We start from the raw sequence: 21,431 nt of genomic DNA, 5'->3' as shown, positions 1-21,431 counted from the left end.
TTCATTTTTAAATGAGCATAGGCTGATTAGAGCATTTAGGTTTTTATCACCTACTTAATGAACATGGAATGCAGGTAGGTCTTGAACAGAAAATTATGCATCCCTTCCTAAAGCCCTTTGCATGTCCTCCTTAATGCATGCCTGAATCTTCTCTTTTATTAACTTAGAAATATTAAAAGGTAATGATGGTTCTTAAAAATGTGAAAAACACAAATTCTCATTTGTGTTCAGGTAAGCATTGGCATTAGGAAGAGGCAGCCGGTCAATCATAGCGAAGTCTTTTACAGAGGTTGGTGGGAAGGTTGGTTAACCTCATCTTTAGCAGGAAGCCATCAGTGTTTCCTCAAAGTCTGTCACTCCAGTGGTTGACCAAATGCAAAAACCAGCTTAGAACTAATAAACAAAACAAAGGAAACTCAGAAAATCTTTTAAGAGAAGCTCTAAGTACCAGACCAGAAAAACATGGAGACACATTCCACAGAGAACATCGTTTCTTCCCCCCAAATTTACTGATTGTCAGCCATAGAAGAGGAATTAGGGTATATTAAATCCAAATCCACCATTTTACTGAGAGACAGTGTGCTTATAACTAAGAACATTAGACATAAAGATAAATGGATTTGGGTGGGTTTAAGTTGTCATTTTGAAACTCACTAGCTGTGCTCTAAGTTAATAATTAGTACCTGCTGTTGGGCTGCTATGAGCATTAAATAAATGAGATTACAAAATTATGACAACACAGGTAATGTTCAATAAATATTTACTATGAGTTCCAGAGAGAGAAAGATTTCCTGAAGTCACATACTTGGCCTGGAGCAGGATTAAGATGAGGCCACCATCAACTTCATATTCATGCCAATGCTCTTTCAACTCATTGAAACAATCAAATTATGCCTCATGAGTCAAATCTGGACTGCTGTCTGTTTTTGTAAACAGAGTTCTATTAAAACACAGCCATAGTCATTCATCTATGTATTGTCTATGGTTGCTTCAGTACCAGGACAGCAGAGTTGATAAGTTAGAATCTGTAGAACCAAACATATTTACTAAATGGCCCTTTACAAACAAGTTTTCTGACCCCTATGATTAGGGCATGAGGCTACTTGTAGACAAAGCATTCCACATCTAGATCCCTCAGAGAGACTGAATAAGCTTTTATCATAATACTTTCTGTGACTTTGGGGGTCTTACTCAAAAGGCAAAAATTGCCTGATAATATCTGATCTTTCTGGATATTAGCTTTGGAAGTTTGAAACAAAAAGAAAACCAAAACACCTTCCATAGCAGAAGAGTATTCTGTTTCCAGTAAAGAATACATCTCAGATGCAGCAGAATGTCCAGAGCTACTTCTTCTCAATAAAACCTTGCACTCATTCTCCAAGCCCACACGTGATTTGATTATTTTGGTACACCAAGGCAAGAAACCCCAGAATATAGAAATCATTCTGTCCCTGTGATAAGGAAGGGGGTTTAATTGAGCTGCTTACCACAAGCTACCTCCAGATGGCAAGCTAACAGAGCACTTCATAACACACACCCACTGGGGCTTCAGGAGCAATAAACATTCACCCCTAGGCACTGCCATGGGGTCAGAGCCCCACAGCCTTCCCACCTGCATGCTCCCCTGGAGTTTTGAGCAGGAGGGCACTGAAGAAGCCAGCCACACCCCCATCACACTCCCTGTGAGAGGAACGAGAGAACCTTTCCTGTTTCACTACCTGGAAACGTGCTCCTAATAGACATTGGGAAGAAATTGTGAATTTGTCTGGTAAAACATGATGATCTATAATGGGGGCACATTGTTTATAAAAGATGACTGTAGTTGAAACTTTCAATTATACCCTCCTCCCCACTCACCCACTCCTCCTCTGTTGTCATATTCTGCAGGGCTAATGGGCTGATTCCTCATGTTTGGTTACCCAGTCCATAGATATGCAGTCAACATATTTATATCTGTATGTCCTCTAAACTACAAATTTGTTGGAAACAGATGCTCAGTGCCATAAAGAAAAATCACAACTGAAACAAAGGCTCTCTCTGCAAGGCAATTTTACTTTCTGCAGAAAGGGTACTACTTGCCAGCAGTCCTACCATGAGGGTACAATGACCAAAGGAAAGGCAGGCATATTTACACATTGGGTTCTTACTGCTGTGTCTGATCTCCACTGATTGGAGTTGAACCTCACAATCTAAACTAAAACTAGATTGGGTAACAACTTAAAACTTTTCCAAATAGGTAAAGGCAATGGAGAACGAAGGAAAAGAGGAAATCCAAATAAGAAAGAGAGAGAAAGTTGCTTGCAAAAGGACTTAGAAAAGTAATAACATAAATATCTTGGTTAAAGGACATAGAATATACTTATTCCTTTATATCTAGCAGCTGCATAGAGTAGGACTTTACAAATAATTGCTAGTGAAAAGCAAGAAGGCTTTGAAGAAAGTTAGTCTTTAAAGGAAACAATTACTTCTAACATTCATTATTATTATTCTTTAAGAGGAAGGGAAACTTTGAACAGGAACTTTTTGCTTTCTACAATCCCAGTAAGAGACAATAGGATGGTGTGGACATGGTGAGAAGTAGGGAAGAAATATCTACTTTGGGTGCTATGAGCTTTGTTGGTGTCCTGGTCAGTACCACAAGTCCTGAGGTTATTTGTTTAGTTTTGTCAAACCTTTATTTGCAGCTACCTTGAAGTTGGCTGTAGAAGCCACAGAGTAATAACTTTTTCCTCTAGATTAAAATTGTCTCAGGCAGTAAAAATTTTGAGGTTCCATTTCAAGCAATTAAATTTAGTTTGCAAATTTGTTGTTCCATTTTAGGTTGACTACATTTTAAAAATCACTTTTAAATAGCCTCTGAAAATTTTTGGTATCTTTTTAAGACTTACTCGATTAGATGCCCTAAACCTTTTAAAACTACATTTATAAACAATTTTCTTTTCAAGTATTCAAGTATTATTAAATGAATAATCATTTTTCAAGTACTAATGAATTTTTATAAATTTAATAAAAATTGACAAAATTATCTTAGATATCACTATACTGATACATTGCAACATCTCAAAGGTGTCAGTATAAACCAATTGACTAATTATTTAAATGTATTTACAAAGTTGTTACTTCAATTAACCAAATTTCCTTGCATGTTATAAATATATGAAAAAACAAATAATCATGGGAACTATCTTTCTTGTTCAGATAGAATTGACACACCAAAAGCTGCACATTTTTCAAATGTATAATTTCTTTTTCTTTTTTGAGATGGAGTTTTGCTCTTGTTACCCAGGCTGGAGTGCAATGTCGCGATCTCGGATCACTGCAACCTCCGCCTCCTGGTTGCAGGCAATTCTCCTGCCTCAGCCTCCTGAGTAGCTGGGATTACAGGCACGTGCCACCATGCCCAGCTAATTTTTTGTATTTTTAGTAGAGACGGGGTTTCACCATGTTGACCAGGGTGGTCTCCATCTCTTGACCTCGTGATCCACCTGCCTCAGCCTCCCGAAGTGCTGGGAATACTTACAGGTGTGAGCCACCGCACCCGGCTTAAATGTATAATTTCACAATTTTAGACATGTATGTATATGTATATGTATAAAACCATCACCAGAACCATATGTTTATTGCCCAAAATATTTCTATGCCTCTCTGTAAAGAATTCTCAAAACTCAATAATAAGATCATGACAGCAAACTGAAAAGCAGTAAAAGATATGGATAGAAATTTGGCCCAAAATAAACAAATGACAAAGAAGCACATAAAAGATGCTCAACACTACTAGCAATTAGGAAAATGAAAACTGCAACCACAGTGAGATACTGTTACACACTTATTAGAATGGCTATGATCAGAAGACTAACTACACTGTGTGTTGAAGAGAATGTGGAGGAACTGGACCTCTCACATAAGAATGGGTCAGCTACTTAAGAAAAAAAAATTGAGCCGTTTCTTTAAATAGTTAAACATATACCTACTATTTAATCCAGCCATTCTATTCCTAGATATTTACCCGGGAGCAACTAAAGCATATGTTCATATAAAAACTTGTACTAGAAAGCCTAAAGCAGTTTTATTGTAATAATGAAATACGAGAACCAACTCAAATGTTTATCAACAGATGAATGAACAAACACATTGCAATATACTCATGCAACAGGATACTATTCAGCAATGAAGAAAAAGAAACTATTCATGCATGCAACAGTATAAGTGAATCTCAAAATAATATTACTGAGTGGAAGAAACTAAACAAATAATTACATAGTACATGATTGTAGTTATAATAAAGTTGTTAAACAAATTAAAATGCAAGCCATGCCTGAAAAAGCCCTGAGCAGACAAAGCAAAATGGGCCTTATAAGTGACCTTAACCTTGATTGATTTGCAAACATAATTTAACTTGAGCTATTTCTTGTAAATATCTATATTAAAGAAAACAACTTGTGCTCAGCCAATCAAACTCGGCAACTAATTCATAATTATGTAAGTTAGGACTTTCCAGCAGCATAGACCAAATAAAGCAACTCTGCAACTGTAAACAAGCAAAATTTTTTGAATTACTTTTGCATTTCCTCTATTAAAGCCTGTCCGTTATGTTTCTTCAACAGTGCCTCCAAACTGCTTTCAGTGTGGTGCTCTTCCGTTCATGAATTCTTGCATGCTCAAATAAACTCTTTATAATTTTATTGTACCTCCGTTTATCTTTTAAACAAAATCAAGAAAATAAAAACTACTATACAGTGATGGAAAATAGATAAGAAGTTGCCTGGCCAGAGAGATAGTAGCGGGAGAGATGAGTTTTTAAAGGGGTACTCAAAAAGTTTACAAATTATGAATATGTTCATTGTTTTGATTGTGGTGAGGGCTTCACTGGTGTATACATATTTCAAAATGCATCAAATTTTTCACTTTAACAATGTGTAGTTTATTGTGTTAGTTATACCTCAATGAAGCTATTAAAAATTATTTTGACCCAGTATAAGTGAAAAAACCTTGAATTTTTAAGTCAGAGGACCAAAAAGATCTTTAATTTTTTTTACTGTCAATGAATACTTATATGGACTAAAAGTGTTTTTTAAATTCTTTTTGATTCAAATGTCAAAATTTAGACTTTGTTTTATATAGTAGTATTCTTAATAGTGTTCTCACTATTTACTTAATGCTATATGACTTCAAATTTCCAGACGATTAAGAATATTTTTAAAAACCACAATATAGCAAAATAAAATATAATCAAATCAATCAACAAAATGGTTGTGATGAATTTTTAGCTTTATCCAGAAAGTACAGCAGTACAATTTTATATTGACTTCTTTCAAATTATCTAAATTATATTTAAGTAATTTTATTAAAAACTTATTTTATAGATGTAACAAAGTTCCATTGCATTGCATGTCAATAAAAATTCTTTATTATTTTACAGTTATGTGTGTCTTACTATTTACCAAAGAACTTAAATCCAAGATCTTAAATGTAATCAGGTATGCATGTCACAAATTCTCAATTTTGCATTCTCTAGAATTGCACATACTATCACAGAGGAAACCACACAATTATACCCTCTACAATTAAGGTAAATTTTAAATTTTTCTTTGTAGTTTTTAAATATCAATGTTTGGAATTTAAAAGGCATTTATTATAATAGCTTATTTTGGAATAAATGCTTCAGAAAAATAATATTTATAGAGAAAACTTTTTAACCAAAGAAGAAGTGACAGACTCTGAACTTTTATAGAAAATGGGCTTTCTTTTTCATTTCTTTTCTATGTTTTATTTTCTTTTGGTGGTGGGGAATAGGTGGATATTGGCTGAGGTTTAAAATCTGTTTTCCCATAATACCACCCGCATCACAACACTCTTTCTATTATAATTTTAAGCCCATATGTTTTCTCTTCCCAACACACTATGTCTTGTTCTTACTAACTCAAAGATCTTTTGGTGATATCCTTGGGTATTATTTTAAGGGAATACATTTCTAAAGCACAGAAACTTGAATAATAACGCTTCTAGAAGTTATGCTGTACTGAGTAAATCTAGGAACTGTGATGTTTTCCAGAGGAGAAAAATCTGATGGCTCTTGGGTAGTTTCGATTCTACAAATAATGTGTAGAAATGGCTGAGTTTTACTTAGACATTCCTTCTACCAATGGCAAGTTCATTTGCCTGTTTGTTTTAAATGGAATGATATTTTCCCTTTATAGTCTGACAGAGGGACCAGGTTCTGTTCCTCTTATAAGGTGTAAAAATTTGGTCATTTGTTCTTGAGCAATTTTTGCCGATACTTGCAATCTCTCCTCAGTAAACATAAGGGTGATTAAGAACTGTCTCTCTTTTTGTTTTCTAATCTTGTTGCAAATCGTGTGACTCCATCTGACAAAGATGGGAACTTTCTAGATTTTTCCTTAGATATTTCAGAGTATTGTCATCCTAAGATAATACATTTAGAAAGAATCTAGTTTTTAGCCAAAGCAATCAGGCAAGAAAAAGAAATAAAGGGCATACAAACAGGAAAGGAGGAAGCCAAATTGTCTCTATTTGCAGATAACATGATTGTATATCTAGAAGACCCCATCGTCTCAGCCCAAAATCTCCTGAAACTGATAAGCAACTTCAGCAAAGTCTCAGGATACAAAATCAATGTGCAAAAATCACAAGCATTCCTATACACCAATAACAGACTTAAAGAAAGCCAAATCAAGAACGAACTGTCATTCACAATTGCTACAAAGAGAATAAAATACCTAGGAATACAACTAACAAGGAATGTAAAGGACCTCTTCAAGGAGAACTACGAACAACTGCTCAACGAAATAAGAGAGGACACAAACAGATGAAGAAACATTCCATGTTTATGGTTAGGAAGAATCAATATCACGAAAATGGCCATACTGCCCAAAGTAATTTACAGACTCAACGCTATCCCCAACAAGCTACTAATGACCTTCTTCACCGAACTGGAAGAATATTGTTTTTTAAGTATGTAAAATGAACTAAGCAGAGGAAGAGATTTTTCCTAAGCCTTTGGCTAAGGATCAATAAAGTGAATTTAAGCTACAAATGAATAAAAGGTACATAATTCTTAGAAGAAAGACAAAAATGTAGGGAGGAAGGCAGAGGCTACACAAACAGACTAACGGACTCAGTTTATGATTCATACCTGCAACAACAGGGACCTATTGAACTGAAAACTGCTTGGCGCTAAGCTTAGCCATGGCATTCCTGGAGAGCAAAGTGGAGATGAGGAAGACGACTAAAAGTAGGAGATGAGGGGCTCACCCTGCATGCATGTGGTCCTAGACCTTCTGTCCTCCCTATCCTCAAGGACCACTTGCTCAGATTCTGCCCAAACTAGGCAAATTATTATGGAAAATATGACCATCCTCTTCAATATTTTGTAAATATTATTTACAAAAGTATATTGAAGAAAGAAGAGCTGAAGCTGGAATCCAACAAACCCCAATTTCTTAGCATATGTAAACTACCAGCAATAAAAATATATATTTAAAGTACCACTCAAATATATTAGAATGAGCAAAATCTAAAACACTGACAACATGGAATGCTGATAGAATGAAGAACAATGGGATCTATTGCTCATTGACTGTAGAAATGCAAAGTAGTACAGCCACTTTGGACGATAGTTTGACAGTTTCTTACAAAACTAAACATATTCTTACCACACAGTGATCATTTTCCTTGGTATTTATCTAAAGGAGTTGAAAACTTATGTCCACATAAAAACCTGCACACACACATTTACAGCAGCTTTATTCACAACTGACAAAACTTGAAAGCAGCTCAGTTTTCCATCAAAGAATGAATAGATTTTTTTAAGTGTTATGCCTATGCAATGTAATATTAGTGAATGATGAAATAAGTTATCAAACAACCAAAAATAAATTTAAAATTCATGGAGGAAACTTAAGGGCACTGCTAAGTGAAAAAAAAGTCAGTCAGGAAAAACTACATACTGTATGACTCCAAGAACAAGACGTTCTGAAAGAGACAAATTATAAAAAAATCAGTGGTTGCCAGAAAGTGATAGCTGGGAGGGATGAATAGGTGGAGACCAGGGGATTTTCAGGGTAGTGAAACAAGTCTATATGATACTGTAACAATATAGATATTGTACCTTTGTCAAGACCTACAGAACTCTACAATACAAAAGAGTGAACTCAAATGTAAACTATAGTCATTAATTAATAATAATGTATCAACATTGGTTCATAAATTGTAACAAATGTACCTCACCAAGGCAAGTTGGTAATGACAGGGAAGACTGGTCATAATATGGAAACTCTGCTACAATTCAATTGTTTTGATTGATTGATTGATTTTGAGATGGAATCTCATTGTGTTGCCTAGAATGGAGTGCAGTGGCACAATCTTGGTCAGCTCACTGCAACCTTTGTGTCCCCAGCTCAAGTGATTCTCCTGCCTCAGCCTTCAAGTAGCTGGGATTATAGGTGTATGCCACCACACCCAGTAGCTTTTGTATTTGTAGAGATGGCGTTTTACCATGTTGGCCAGGCTGCTCTCGAGCTCCTGACCTCAAGTAATCTGCCCACTTCGCCTCCCAAAGTGTTGGGATTACAGGCTGTAATCCACAGTGCCCGGCCTTATTTTTTTCAAGTTTTATTAGTATGTATTAAAATTCTATTTGTTTTCATTTTTATGCCAGAATCTTGATTCTAAAGGTCCTTTAAACAAAATTTAAGCAGTTTTTCTAGACATTTAATATGAATTTTCTATAAGTTAATTTTCAATTAGTAGTAGGCAATAGCTATTCTATGAAATTGTCATCTGGTCATTTGTTTATGTTGAGCTATAAAATGTATAGATACTTTTCGTTTTGTTTTATTGTATTTAATTAAGCTTTATTAAGATATAATTGATACATGAGAAATTTTATCTATTAAACATAAACATTTTTGGTGTGTACATTTGTGATACAATGACCATAATCAAAGTAGTAAGCATATCCCTCACCTCCAAAAAAAATTATATTCTTTATGCCTGTGTACATGTGTGTATTCTATGGTCTGCTCACTTAACATGAGATCTATCCTATTAACATGCTTTAAAGGACATAATTATTAACAATTGGCATTATACTGTATAGAAATCTCTAGAATTTATTTGCCTTGCATAACTGACACCTTACACTCACTGAGTAACAAGTCCTAATTTTCTCTTCCTCCCAACTGCTGGCAACCAGTCATCTATTCTCTGCTTCTGTAAGCTTAACTATTTTAGATACTTTGTGTAAGTGGAATCATGCAGTGTTTGCCTTCTGTGACTGGCTGTTTTACTTAGCATGATATCCTACAGGTTAATTCACATAGTCACAAATAGTAGAATTTTCTTTTTTTAAGAAGGTTGAATAATAGTCTATATTTTGTATAGACTACAGCTTATCTATTAATTTTTTGATGGACATTTAAAGATGAATTAAAATGAGAACACAGTATTTGAAAACTTATGGGACAGAAGATAAACACTATTAAGAGGGAAAAAGAAAGATCTCAAGTAAAATAATCTAAGTTTACACTTCAAATAACTAGAAAAAAGATAAACTAAGTACAAAGTTAGCAGAAGGAAACATATACAGATTGGAGAATAAGTAAATGAAGTAGAGGCTAGGAAAACAATTGAAAAGGTCAACAAAACTCAGTTGATTTTTTGCAAAGATAAACAAAATTGATAAACATTTAGCTAGACTAAAAAAAGATAAAGTGTATACAAATAAAATCAGAAATGAAAGAGGGACATTACAAATGATGCCACAAATATACAAAGATCATAAGAAAATACTAGAATAATTTATATGCCAACACATTGGATAAACTAAAAGAAATGGATAAGTTGCTGAAAATATGTAACTTGCAAAGACTGAGTCATGAAGAAAAACAAAATATCAACAGACTAATAATATGTAAGGACAATGAATCAGTAACCATAAACCTCCTAACAAAGAAAAGTCTGAAATCAGAAGGTGGCTTCACTGGTAAATTCTACCAAACATTTAAAGAAGAATTAACACCAATCCTCAAACTCTTTCAAAGAATTAAAGAGGAAGACACACTGGCAAACTCATTCAACAAAGCCAGCATTAACCTGATACTAAAGACAAACAAAGACACAACAAGAAAAGAAAGTTACAGGACAATATGCCTGATGAATATAGATGCAAAAATTCTCAACAAAATATCAGCAAACTGAATTAAAAATTCAACAGCAAGCATGTTAAAATTATCATATATTATAATCAAGTGAGATTTATCTTTCATATACAAGGATGGTTCAACAGATGCAAATCAGTAAATGTGATGTACCACAATAACAGAATAAAAGATAAGATTTATATGATCATCTCAGTAGATGCAGAAAAAGCATTTGAGAGAAATCAACATCTTTTCATTAAAAAAAAATCACTCAACAAGTTAGGTATAGAATGAACGTAGCTCAACATAATAAAAGCTGTATATGGGCCAGGTGTGGTGGCTAACGCCTGTAATCCCAGCACTTTGGGAGGCCAAAGAGGGTGGATCATGAGGTCAAGAGATCGAGACCATCCTGGTCAACACCGTGAAACCCCATCTCTACTAAAAATACAAAAAAAATTAGCTGGGCATGGTGGCACGTGCCTATAATCCCAGCTACTCGGGAGGCTGAGGCAGGAGAATTGCCTGAACCCAGGAGGTGGAGAATTGCCTGAACCCAGGAGGTGGAGGTTGCCGTGAGCCGAGATTGCGCCATTGCACTCCAGCCTGGGTAACAAGAGCGAAACTCGTCTCAAAAAAAAAAAAAGGCTGTATATGACAAACCCAGAGCTAGCATCATACTCAATGGTGAAAAACTGACATTTTTTTCTCTAAGATTCAGTAGTAAAAAGAGAAGGATGTCGACTCTTGCTACTTGTATTCAGCATAGTACTGGAAGTTTTAGCCAGAGTAATTAGGTAAGAAAAAGACATAAAGACATCCAAATGAGAAAGGAAGAAGTAAAATTATCTCTGTTCAGTTTTTCTGGAAATTTAAAACTGCTCTAAGGAATAAAGTCTATTAATTTAAACGTAACTGTTGATGTAGAAACTACTTCATTTTGAGCATTATATGAAAAAACTGTATAATTGCCACAAATATTCGTATGTATTTTAGATGTCTTTATTGAAACTAGGTATAACAGATATAGATTGATGATTTATGATAGATAGATAGATGATAGATAGATAGATAGATAGATAGATAGATAGATAGATAGATAGATATGAGAACAACCCTAGGCTCCTCCTCCAAGAATTTCCATGTGTTCAGCAGGTGAGGAAATGTTTTATACCACTCAAGAAAGTTAAGTCAAATCTTACAGTCATAATTTAGTAGACGTTACTGGGACTATTTGAAGAGAGTGCTATTTTTTTGGAAGGAGGTTCACAGTTTGTCCAGCTGTGTGTTTAAGGAATATAGAAAGTCACAGTTTCTATAGAGAAGAATAAAGCACTATTAACCATCTCTTTATTATCTAATGCTTTAAAATTCTTTCTCTAACTATGGGCATGTACTGTTGTCTTATTTGTAGAACTGATTCCATCATTTCCCAGTATTCTGAAAGGGAGAACGACTAGAACAAGGATCCAGGTAATCTGGATTCCTCACCACCACCACTACTACCGAGTTCATTTGTGAGCCTGGGAAACTCCACATTTCTCTTCCCCATTTTCCTAAAATTTATGTTAATAACACTAATTGTGGTTTTTTGTTTTGTTTTGTAGCTATCATTTTAAAGCCACAGTACTCACTCTCCCAAGATTAGATTATAGTATGCAAGAGATCTACGAATCCGTGGAGAAGCATGGTGACTCTTTCTAAACAAAGCACCAGTTTTACTCAAGCATTCAGGGGAAAAACGTGTGTAGAAATCAATATATGTATTTTATAGGTAGTAACAACACATTTTCCTAATTTTTTAATTAAATAAAATGTTTTCGGAGAAAGTCATGTTCACAGTGGACCAATTCTACCAATTTCTTGTCTGGCAGAGAAACTGTCTTTTTTACTTATTGCTCTCTCCCCAGGTGTAGCACAGAAGATAGTTCTCCATAAATATTACTGCAAGCAGAAAGAAAATAAGAAATTGTGCACAGGTCAGAAGAGGGTGGCAAATGGAAGAAACCAAAACACATGTAGTATGCCTGGGTTAGGAAGTAAAAAGAGTGATAGTATGAAACATGTAAAAGCAAGATTATATAGAGTTTAGGAGTTAAAGAGTGACGTATTTCTGGAAAACCCTACTGGATATGAGCTACACTTCTAAGCTATCTTATATTGAATTGGTATTTACTGGCCTTCTACTTCACTTTGGTCTTGCAATCTACCCATCTAGCAAAGGGCTAATATCCAGAATCTACAAAAAACTTAAACAAATTTACAAGAAAAAAGCAAACGACCCCATCAAAAAGGGGAGAAAGGATATGAACAGACACTTTTCAAAAGAACACATTTATGAAGTCAACAAACTTAAGAAAAAAAGCTCATTATCACTGGTTATTAGAGAAATGCAAATCAAAACCACATTGAGGTGCCATCTCACACCAGTTAGAATGGCAATCATTAAAAAGTCTGGAGACAACAGATGCTGGAGAGGATGTGGAGAAATAGAAATGTTTTTACACTGTTGGTGGCAGTGTAAATTAGTTTAGCCATTGTGGAACACAGTGTGGTGATTCCTCAAGGATCTAGATCCAGAAGTATCATTTGACCCCACAATCCCATTACTGGGTATTACTGGGTAAATCATTCTATTATAAAGACACATGCACACATATGTTCATTGTGGCACTGTTTAAAATAGCAGACTTGTAACCAAATGCCAATCAATGATAGACTGGATAAAGAAAACGTGGCACATATACACCATGGAATACTATGCAGCCATAATAAAGGATAAATTCACGTCCTTTGCAGGGACATAGATGAATGTGGAAAGCATCATTCTCAGCAAACTGACACAAGAACAAAAAACCACACACTGCATGTTCTCACTTGTAAGTGGGTGTTGAACAATGAGAACATATGGACACAGGGAGGGGAACATCACACACTTGGGCCTGTTGGCGGTGAAGAGGCAAGGGGAGGGATTGAGAAGGGATAACATTGGAAGAAATACCTAATGTAGACGACAGGGGATGGAGGCAGCAAACCATCATGGCATGTATATACCTATGTAACATTCCTGCATGATCTGCACATGTACCCCAGAACTTAAAGTAAAATAAAAAAGACAAGTTTTAACATCAGCATATTCTTAAAAGTTTCACCTTCATCTTTATAATCACAATCTTGAAATAGATCAGGTGGTCCTCATTTATCTGTCATTATAAACAATTCTATGCTATTGTTTCCCTGTTCTGTGAGTAATAGGGAATCACTGAGGTCTTTAAAAAAAAAAATTATAATCATCAAGGCTGTATAAATGTTCCTTCAAATCTGTCCCAGCAGAATTTTCCAGTCTTCCCTCTGGTAACTGCTCCTCAATACAGCAACCTAGACGCTCACTCACCAGACTTTTTTGTTTCCCTAAATATGGTAAATTCTTACATGTTTCCTTGCTCTTGTCTGTGCTTGCCTATGATTGGGATGCCTTCCCCTCATGTGTCCACTTAATTAATTCCTGTTTAACTGCTTAAATGTCTTCTTTTCTTTGATGCCTTCTTTGACTTTTTGCTTTCACACTCACAGACCTGTGTGTTTTCTCTGATGTTGTATTAGTCATATGATATCTAGTAATTCAGTGGTAAAATGTTCAACCATTTTAGTGGTTGAGTTTATATAAGGGTCCCCTCTACTAGAATTAACTTCTTAAGATCTTCACTATTCCCTTTTTATTTTACATACCCAATATATAAGATCCCAACTGTATATGACTTAATTATATAAAGTAGATAGAGATTAGCTAGAGAGAGAGAGAGAGAGATACTCGATACATGTTATACCCAATATCTTTCTAGTGGCTAGCAAAGAATGCATATAATAAATTTTTGTTAATGTTTGAATGTTCATGGCATTAATCAAAAAAAATTGGATCATAAAGATCTTGATCTACCATGCTAGGAAGTTTAAAGTGCATTCTATAGGTAGCAGGGTGAGATTTAGGGTATTAAGATGTTTAAGCAAAGAGGAGACCAAATTTTGTTTATTTTCCTTGGAATATTCCTCTGACAATTCTGCTAAATATGGTCTAAAGACAGGAGTAAATCTGGAGGCCCAAATGAAAAGTAATTAGATCAGACCACAGTCAATTAAATAGCCATAGAAATGGAAGGAATGGAAACAACAGCCATTTAGAATGTAAACTTACAGGATTTAGTGACTAATGGACAAACAAGATGGGATGGTGAAAGAAAGAATTAAACCTTCAAAGGTTCTGGTATATGAGACTTAGTAGACGAAGATCCAAAACCACTCTAAGGATATAAAAGGGCATGTTTTAGGGGTAAAGTCATTATGAGTTTTGGACACACTGAATGAAAGATTTCTGAAGTTATTAAGTTCAATATATTAAAATATTATAGGTGCTATATTGGAAAAAGGGATAGGTCAGGTTTTTGCCCACAATGAATTTAATATAGGGCGAAAACCGTGATATATCCAACCACCTACGATATCATACACTAAATGCTACTCTAACGGAACAAAGTGTAATAAAAATAAAAATAAAAGGGGACAACAATTGAATCAAATAAAATCTGATAAAACTTCATGGTTTAGATTAATTTAGAGCTTTACTTTGAAAAATAAATTGATTTTTTTAGGCAACGAAAGAGACCTGGCCTTGCTTCCAGAGGGATTACAGTTGACCTATATCAGTTAGAGTTAGAGACAGGAAATGAAATAAAATTATAATCAGAAATATAATATAATCAGTTAAAGTATATAATTGGGAATTTCAGTGCTAGTTGGGGAAGAAGAAAGAGAAAGAAGATAAGCACAAGCAAAAATATTACATATTTCTCTATGACCATTTTTGTGGAAATTCAGAAAGTAAAAGTCCATATCCTACATTTGGTATCTACCATTGGAATGAAATATTAAGAAATGTTACCCCCTTCATGGAGAAATTCAGCAAATATAATCCACTGGAAAACTTATGATGTTAGCATCAGAAACTAATCATTAGTTCTTACTGAACTCCCTTCACTTCTGGTCCAGTTCATTGCAATAACACGGGCATCTGGTGAGTTATTGCCCTCTCTTACATCACAATTCTTTCATTCTAATTGTAATAATTATTTTTGAAAACAATTTCAATATGCATAACATTCTCCAGAAGATACACATTGAACATGAAGTTAAAAAAATGTTTTAATCTTATTTAACCTCCCTTATCATCATTTTACATTTAATTTCTCTTTTTCCTTTTTTCTTTATTTTATTTTATTTTTCTATTTCTCTAGAAATGGGCCTTACTATGTTACCCAGGCTAGCCTCAAACTCCTAGGTTCAAGGGATTCCCCCACCTCAGCCTCCCAAATAGCAGGAACCACAAGCACGTGCTACTGTTCCTGGCTTATTATTTTCACTTTTTTTCTGATAATTTCAAAATGTAAGTGTATTTTGGATTTTAAGTCAATGCCATTTCCTTGTTTCTGATTCAACCATAAAAGGCACTGAATTTTTCGTCCAACTGGAAAACTATGACACAATTGAAATTTGTAGTTCACTTTTTTCTTTTTCTCTTTCTTTTTCTTTCTTTCTTTCTTTCTTTCTCTTTCTTCCTTCCTCCTTTCCTTTCCTTTCCTTTCCTTTCCTTTCCTTTCCTTTCCTTTCCTTTCCTTTCCTTTCCTTTCCTTTCCTTTCCTTTCCTTTCCTTTCCTTTCCTTTCCTTTCCTTTCCTTTCCTTTCCTTTCCTTTCCTTTCCTTTCCTTTCCTTTCCTTTCCTTTCCTTTCCTTTCCTTTCCTTTCCTTTCCTTTCCTTTCCTTTCCTTTCCTTTCCTTTCCTTTTTTATTATTTGAGACAGGATTTCACTCTGTCACCCAGGCTGGAGTGCAGGGCGTGTGAGATCACAGGTCACTGCAGCCTCAACCTCCTTAGCCCTGGCAATCCTCCTACCTCAACCTCCTGAATAGCTGGAATTATAGGCATGCACCACCAAGCCCAGCAAATATTTTTCTTTTTAAAAACTTTATTTTTAAAAAGTTAATGTGTACATTATAGGAAACCGAAAAATACAAGAAGAAAAGACAAAGTTATCTACAATCACAAGCAGCTCACAGTTTGACATGTCTTTTAGATCCTCTGTGTGTGTAGACAAAACATCCAGTTTTATAGGATTGAGATAATACAGTATGTATCATGCTTTTCCACACACCATGAATATTTACCAGTTTAAAATCCCAAAGCTATGGGAGTACTTTTATAACCAAACATACACAACACCAACTCAACTTGTAAGAAAAAAAGTAATTCTTCCTTTCTTAGACAAAAATTTCATAGAAAACAAAAATAGTAACACAACCCTAGATAAAAGTATGGGCAGAGTTCTGGTTAAAATACTGCATTCCCTTAATGCTCAATTTTAAATGAAACATAAAGCAACAGAATATATGAAATGTAATGTTTCTTAGAGAATTCATTAGCAGATCTGAACCATTAAAATATTAGCAAGAGGGTATGTTTGCTTTGGGTTACTTAACGTATTTCTACAGCACAGCCAAAAAAAATGCACATACATCAATGACTATTGTCAAAACACAGATATATCTGTATTCATCTCTCCCTTTTTACTTCCTTCTGCCCCTCTGTTGCCAGCCTGTTGAACAAGTAAGTCCTGACATATACTGCTCAAAGGTGGTTGAGTGATTCCATATGCAAGATGCATATTTTTCATCAATTAAAAAAAAAGATATTTATAAACTGGCTAATTTGCTACCTCTATTTTTTTTATTGCATTTTAGGTTTGGGGGTACATGTGCAGAACATGCAAGATAGTTGCATAGGTACACACATGGCAGTGTGATTTGCTGCCTTCCTCCCCTTCACCCACATCTGGCATTTCTCCCCATGCTATCTCTCCCCAACTCCTCACCCCCCACTGTCCCTCCCCTATTTGCCCCAACTGACCCCTGTGTGTAGTGCTCCCCTAGCTGTGTCCATGTGTTCTCATTGTTCAACACACGCCTATGAGTGAGAACATGCAGTATTTTATTTTCTGTTCTTGTGTTAGTTTGCTGAGAATGATGTTCTCCTGGTTCATCCATGTCCCTACAAAGGACACAAACTTGTCGTTTCGAATTGCTGCATAATATTCCATGGTGTATATGTGTCACATTTTCCCTGTCCAGTCTATCACTGATGGGCATTTGGGTTGGTTCCAGGTCTTTGCTATTGTAAACAGTGCTGCAATGAACATTCATGTGCATGTGTCCTTATAGTAGAATGATTTATACTCCTTTGGATATATACCCAGTAATGGGATTGTTGGATCAAATGAAATTTCCATTTCTAGGTCCTTGAAGAATCGCCACACTGTCTTCCACAATGGTTGAACTAATTTACACTCCTACCAGCAGCGTAAAAGTGTTCCTATTTCACCACATCCTCTCCAGTATCTGTTGTCTCCAGATTTTTTAATGATCACCATTCTAACTGGCGTGAGATGGTATCTCAATGTAGGTTTGATTTGCATTTCTCTAACGACCAGTGATGATGAGTATTTTTTCATGTTTGTTGGCCTCATTTATGTCTTCTTTTGTAAAGTGTCTGTTCATATCCTTTGCCCACTTTTGGATGGGCTTTTTTGTTTTTTTATTGTAAATCTGTTTTAGTTATTTGTAAATTCTGGATATCAGCCCTTTGTCAGATGGGTAAACTGCAAAAATTTTTTCCCATTCTGTTGGTTGCTGATTCACTCTAATGACTGTTTCTTTTGCCGTGCAGAAGCTGTGGAGTTTGATTAGGTCCCATTTGTCTTTTTTGGCTTTTGTTGCCAATGCCTTTGGTGTTTTGGTCATGAAGTCCTTGCCTACTCCTATGACCTGAACAGTTTTGCCTAGATTTTCTTCTAGGGTCTATATGGTGTTAGGTCTTATGTTTAAGTCTTTAATCCATCTGAAGTTAATTTTAGTGTAAGGTGTCAGGAAGGGGTTCAGTTTCTGCTTTCCTCACATAGCTAGCCAGTTTTCCCAACACCATTTATTAAACAGGGAATCTCTTTCCCATTTTTTGTTTTTGTCAGGTTTATCAAAGATCATATGGTTGTAAATATGTTGTGTTGCCTCCGATGCCTCTGTTCTGTTCCACTGGTCTATATCTCTGTTTTGGTACCAGTACCATGCTGTTTTGATTACTGTAGCCTTGTAGTATTGTTTGAAGTCTCATAGTGTGATGCGTCCTGCTGTGTTCTTTTTTCTTAGATTTGACTTGGCTATGTGAGCTCTCTTTTGATTCCATATGAAGTTTATGGTGCTTTTTTTTCAGTTATTTGAAGAAGGTCATTGGTAGCTTGATGGGGATAGCATTGAATCTGTAAATTACTTTGGGCAGTATGGCCATTTTCACAATATTGATTCTTCCTAACCATGAGCATGGAATGTTTCTCCATCTGTTTGTGTCCTCTCTTATTTCGTTGAGCAGTGATTTGTAGCTCTCCTTGAAGAGGTCCCTTACGATTCTTGTTAGTTGTATTCCTAGGTATTTTATTATCTTTGTACCAATTGTGAATGGCAGTTTGTCCTTGATTTGGCTCTCTTTAAGTCTATTATTGGTGTATAGGAATGCTTATGATTTTTGCACATTGATTTTGTATCCTGAGACTTTGCTGAAGTTGCTTATCAGTTCCAGGAGATTTTGGGTTGAGGTGATGGGGTCTTCTAGATATACAATCATGTCATCTGCAAATAGAGACAATTTGACTTCCTCCTTTCCTATTTGAATACCCTTTATTTCTTTTTCTTGCCTGATAGCTCTGCTAGAACTTCAGTACAATATAGTATTCAGTAATATATTGAATAGCAGTGGTGAGAGAGGGCATCCTTGTCTAGTGCCAGATTTCAAAGGGAATGCTTCCACTTTTTGCCCATTCAGCATGATACTGGCTGTTGATTTGTCATAAATAGCTTTTATTATTTTGAGAAAAGTTTCATCAATACTGAGTTTATTGAGGGTTTTTAGCATAAAGGGTTGTTGAATTTTGTCAAAGGCCTTCTCTGCATCAATTGAGATAATCATGTGGTTTTTGTCTTTGGTTCTGTTTATGTGGTGAATTATGTTTATGAACTTGCGTATGTTGAACCATCCTCGCATCCCTGGGATGAATCCTACTTGATCATGGTGTATAAGCTTTTTGATGTGCTGTTGCAATTGGCTTGCCAGTATTTTATTGAAGATTTTTGCATCTATGTTCATCATGGATATTGGCCTGAAGTTTTCTTTTCTTGTTGAGTCTCTGCCAGGTTTTGGTATCAGGATGACGTTGGTCTCATAAAATGATTTGGGAAGGATTCCCTCTTTTTGAATTATTTGGAATAGTTTCAGAAGGAATGGTAACAGTTCCTCTTTGCGTGTCTGGTAGAATTCGGCTGTGAACCTATCTGGACCTGGGCTTTTTTGTGTGTGGTAGGTTATTAATTGCTGCCTCAACTTAAGATCTTCTTATTGGTCTATTCATGGTTTCAACTTCTTCCTGGTTTAGGCTTGGGAGGAGGCAAGTGTCCAGGAATTTATCTATTTTTTCCAGGTTTACTAGTTTATGTGCATAGAGTTGTTTGTAATATTCTCTGATGATGGTTTGAATTTCTGTGGAATCTGTGGCAATTTCCCCTTTATTGTTTTTTATTGCATCTATTATGCTATTCTCTCTTTTCTTATTTATTAATCGGGCTAGTGGTCTCTCTATTTTGTTGATCTTTTTGAAAAACCAGCTCCTGAATTTATTGACTTTTTGAAGGGTTTTTCGTGTCTCTATCTTCTTCAGTTATGCTTTGATCTTAGTTATTTCTTGTCTTCTGCTAGGTATTGAGTTTTTTGATCTTGCTCCTCTAGCTCTTTCAATTTTGACAATAGGGTGTCAATTTTGGATCTCTCCTTTCTTCTCATGTGGGCACTTATTGCCATATATTTTCCTCTAGAGACGGCTTTAAATGTGTCCCAGAGATTCTGGTATGATGTGTCTTCATTCTCGTTGGTTTTGAAGAATTTCTTTATTTCTGCCTTCATTTCATTGTTTATCTAGTCAACATTCAAAAACCAGTTATTCAGTTTCCATGAAGCTGTGTGGTTCTGGGTTAGTTTCTGAATTCTGAGTTCTAACTTGTTTTCACTTTGGTCTGAGAGACTGTCTGTTATGATTTCCATTCTTTTCCATTTGCTGAGGAGTGATTTACTTCCAGTTATGTGGTCAATTTTAGAGTAGGTGTGATGTGGTGATGAGAAGAATGTGTATTCTGTGGATTTGGGGTGGAGAGTTCTGTAAATGTCTATCAGGTTTGCTTGTTCCTGGTCTGATTCAAATCCTGGATATCCTTGTTAATTTTCTGTCTGGTTGATCTGTCTAATATTGAAAGTGGAGTGTTAAAGTCTTCCACTATTATTGTGTGGGAGTCTAAGTCTCTTTGTAAGTCATGAAGAACTTGCCTTATGTATCTGGGTGCTCCTGAATTGGGTCCATATATATTTAGAATCATTAACTCTACTTGTTGTATCGATCCTTTTACCATTATGTAATGGCCTTCTTTGTCTCTTTTGATCTTTGTTGCTTTAAAGTCTATTTTATCAGAGATGAGAATTGCAACTCCTGCTTTTTTTTGCTCTCCATTTGCTTGGTAAATCTTCCTCCATCCCTTTATTTTGAGCCTTTGTGTATCCTTGAATGTGAGATGGGTTTCCTGGATACAGCACACTGATGGGTTATGGCTTTTTATCCAATTTGCCAGTCTGTGTCTTTTGATTGGTGCATTTAGCCCATTTACATTTAGGGTTAATATTGTTATGTGTGAATTTGATGCTGCCATTTTGATGCTAGCTGGCTGTTTTGCCTGTTAGTTGATGCAGATTTTTCATTTTGTTGATGCTCTTTACCAGTTGGTATGTTTTTGGAGTGGCTGGTACTGGTTGATCCTTTCTATGTGTAGTGCCTCTTTCAGGAGCTCTTGTAAAGCAGGCCTGGTGGTGACAAAATCTCTGAGTACTTGCTTGTTCGCAAAGGATTTTATTTTTCCTTCAGTTATGAAGCTTAGCTTGGCTGGATATGAAATTCTGGGTTGAAAGTTATTTTCTTTAAGGATGTTGAATATTGGCCCCCACTGTTTTCTGGCTTGTAGGGTTTCTGCCGAGAGATCTGCTGTGAGTCTGATGGGCTTCCCTTTGTGGGTAACCCGACCTGTCTCTCTTGCTGCCCATAGTATTTTCTCCTTTGTTTCAACCCTGGTGAATATGACGAT

Source organism: Callithrix jacchus, chromosome 2, assembly GCF_049354715.1.
Source record: "Callithrix jacchus isolate 240 chromosome 2, calJac240_pri, whole genome shotgun sequence".
In the NCBI taxonomy this organism is placed as follows: Eukaryota; Metazoa; Chordata; class Mammalia; order Primates; family Cebidae; genus Callithrix; species Callithrix jacchus.
Note: the sequence above shows the minus strand (reverse complement) of the source record.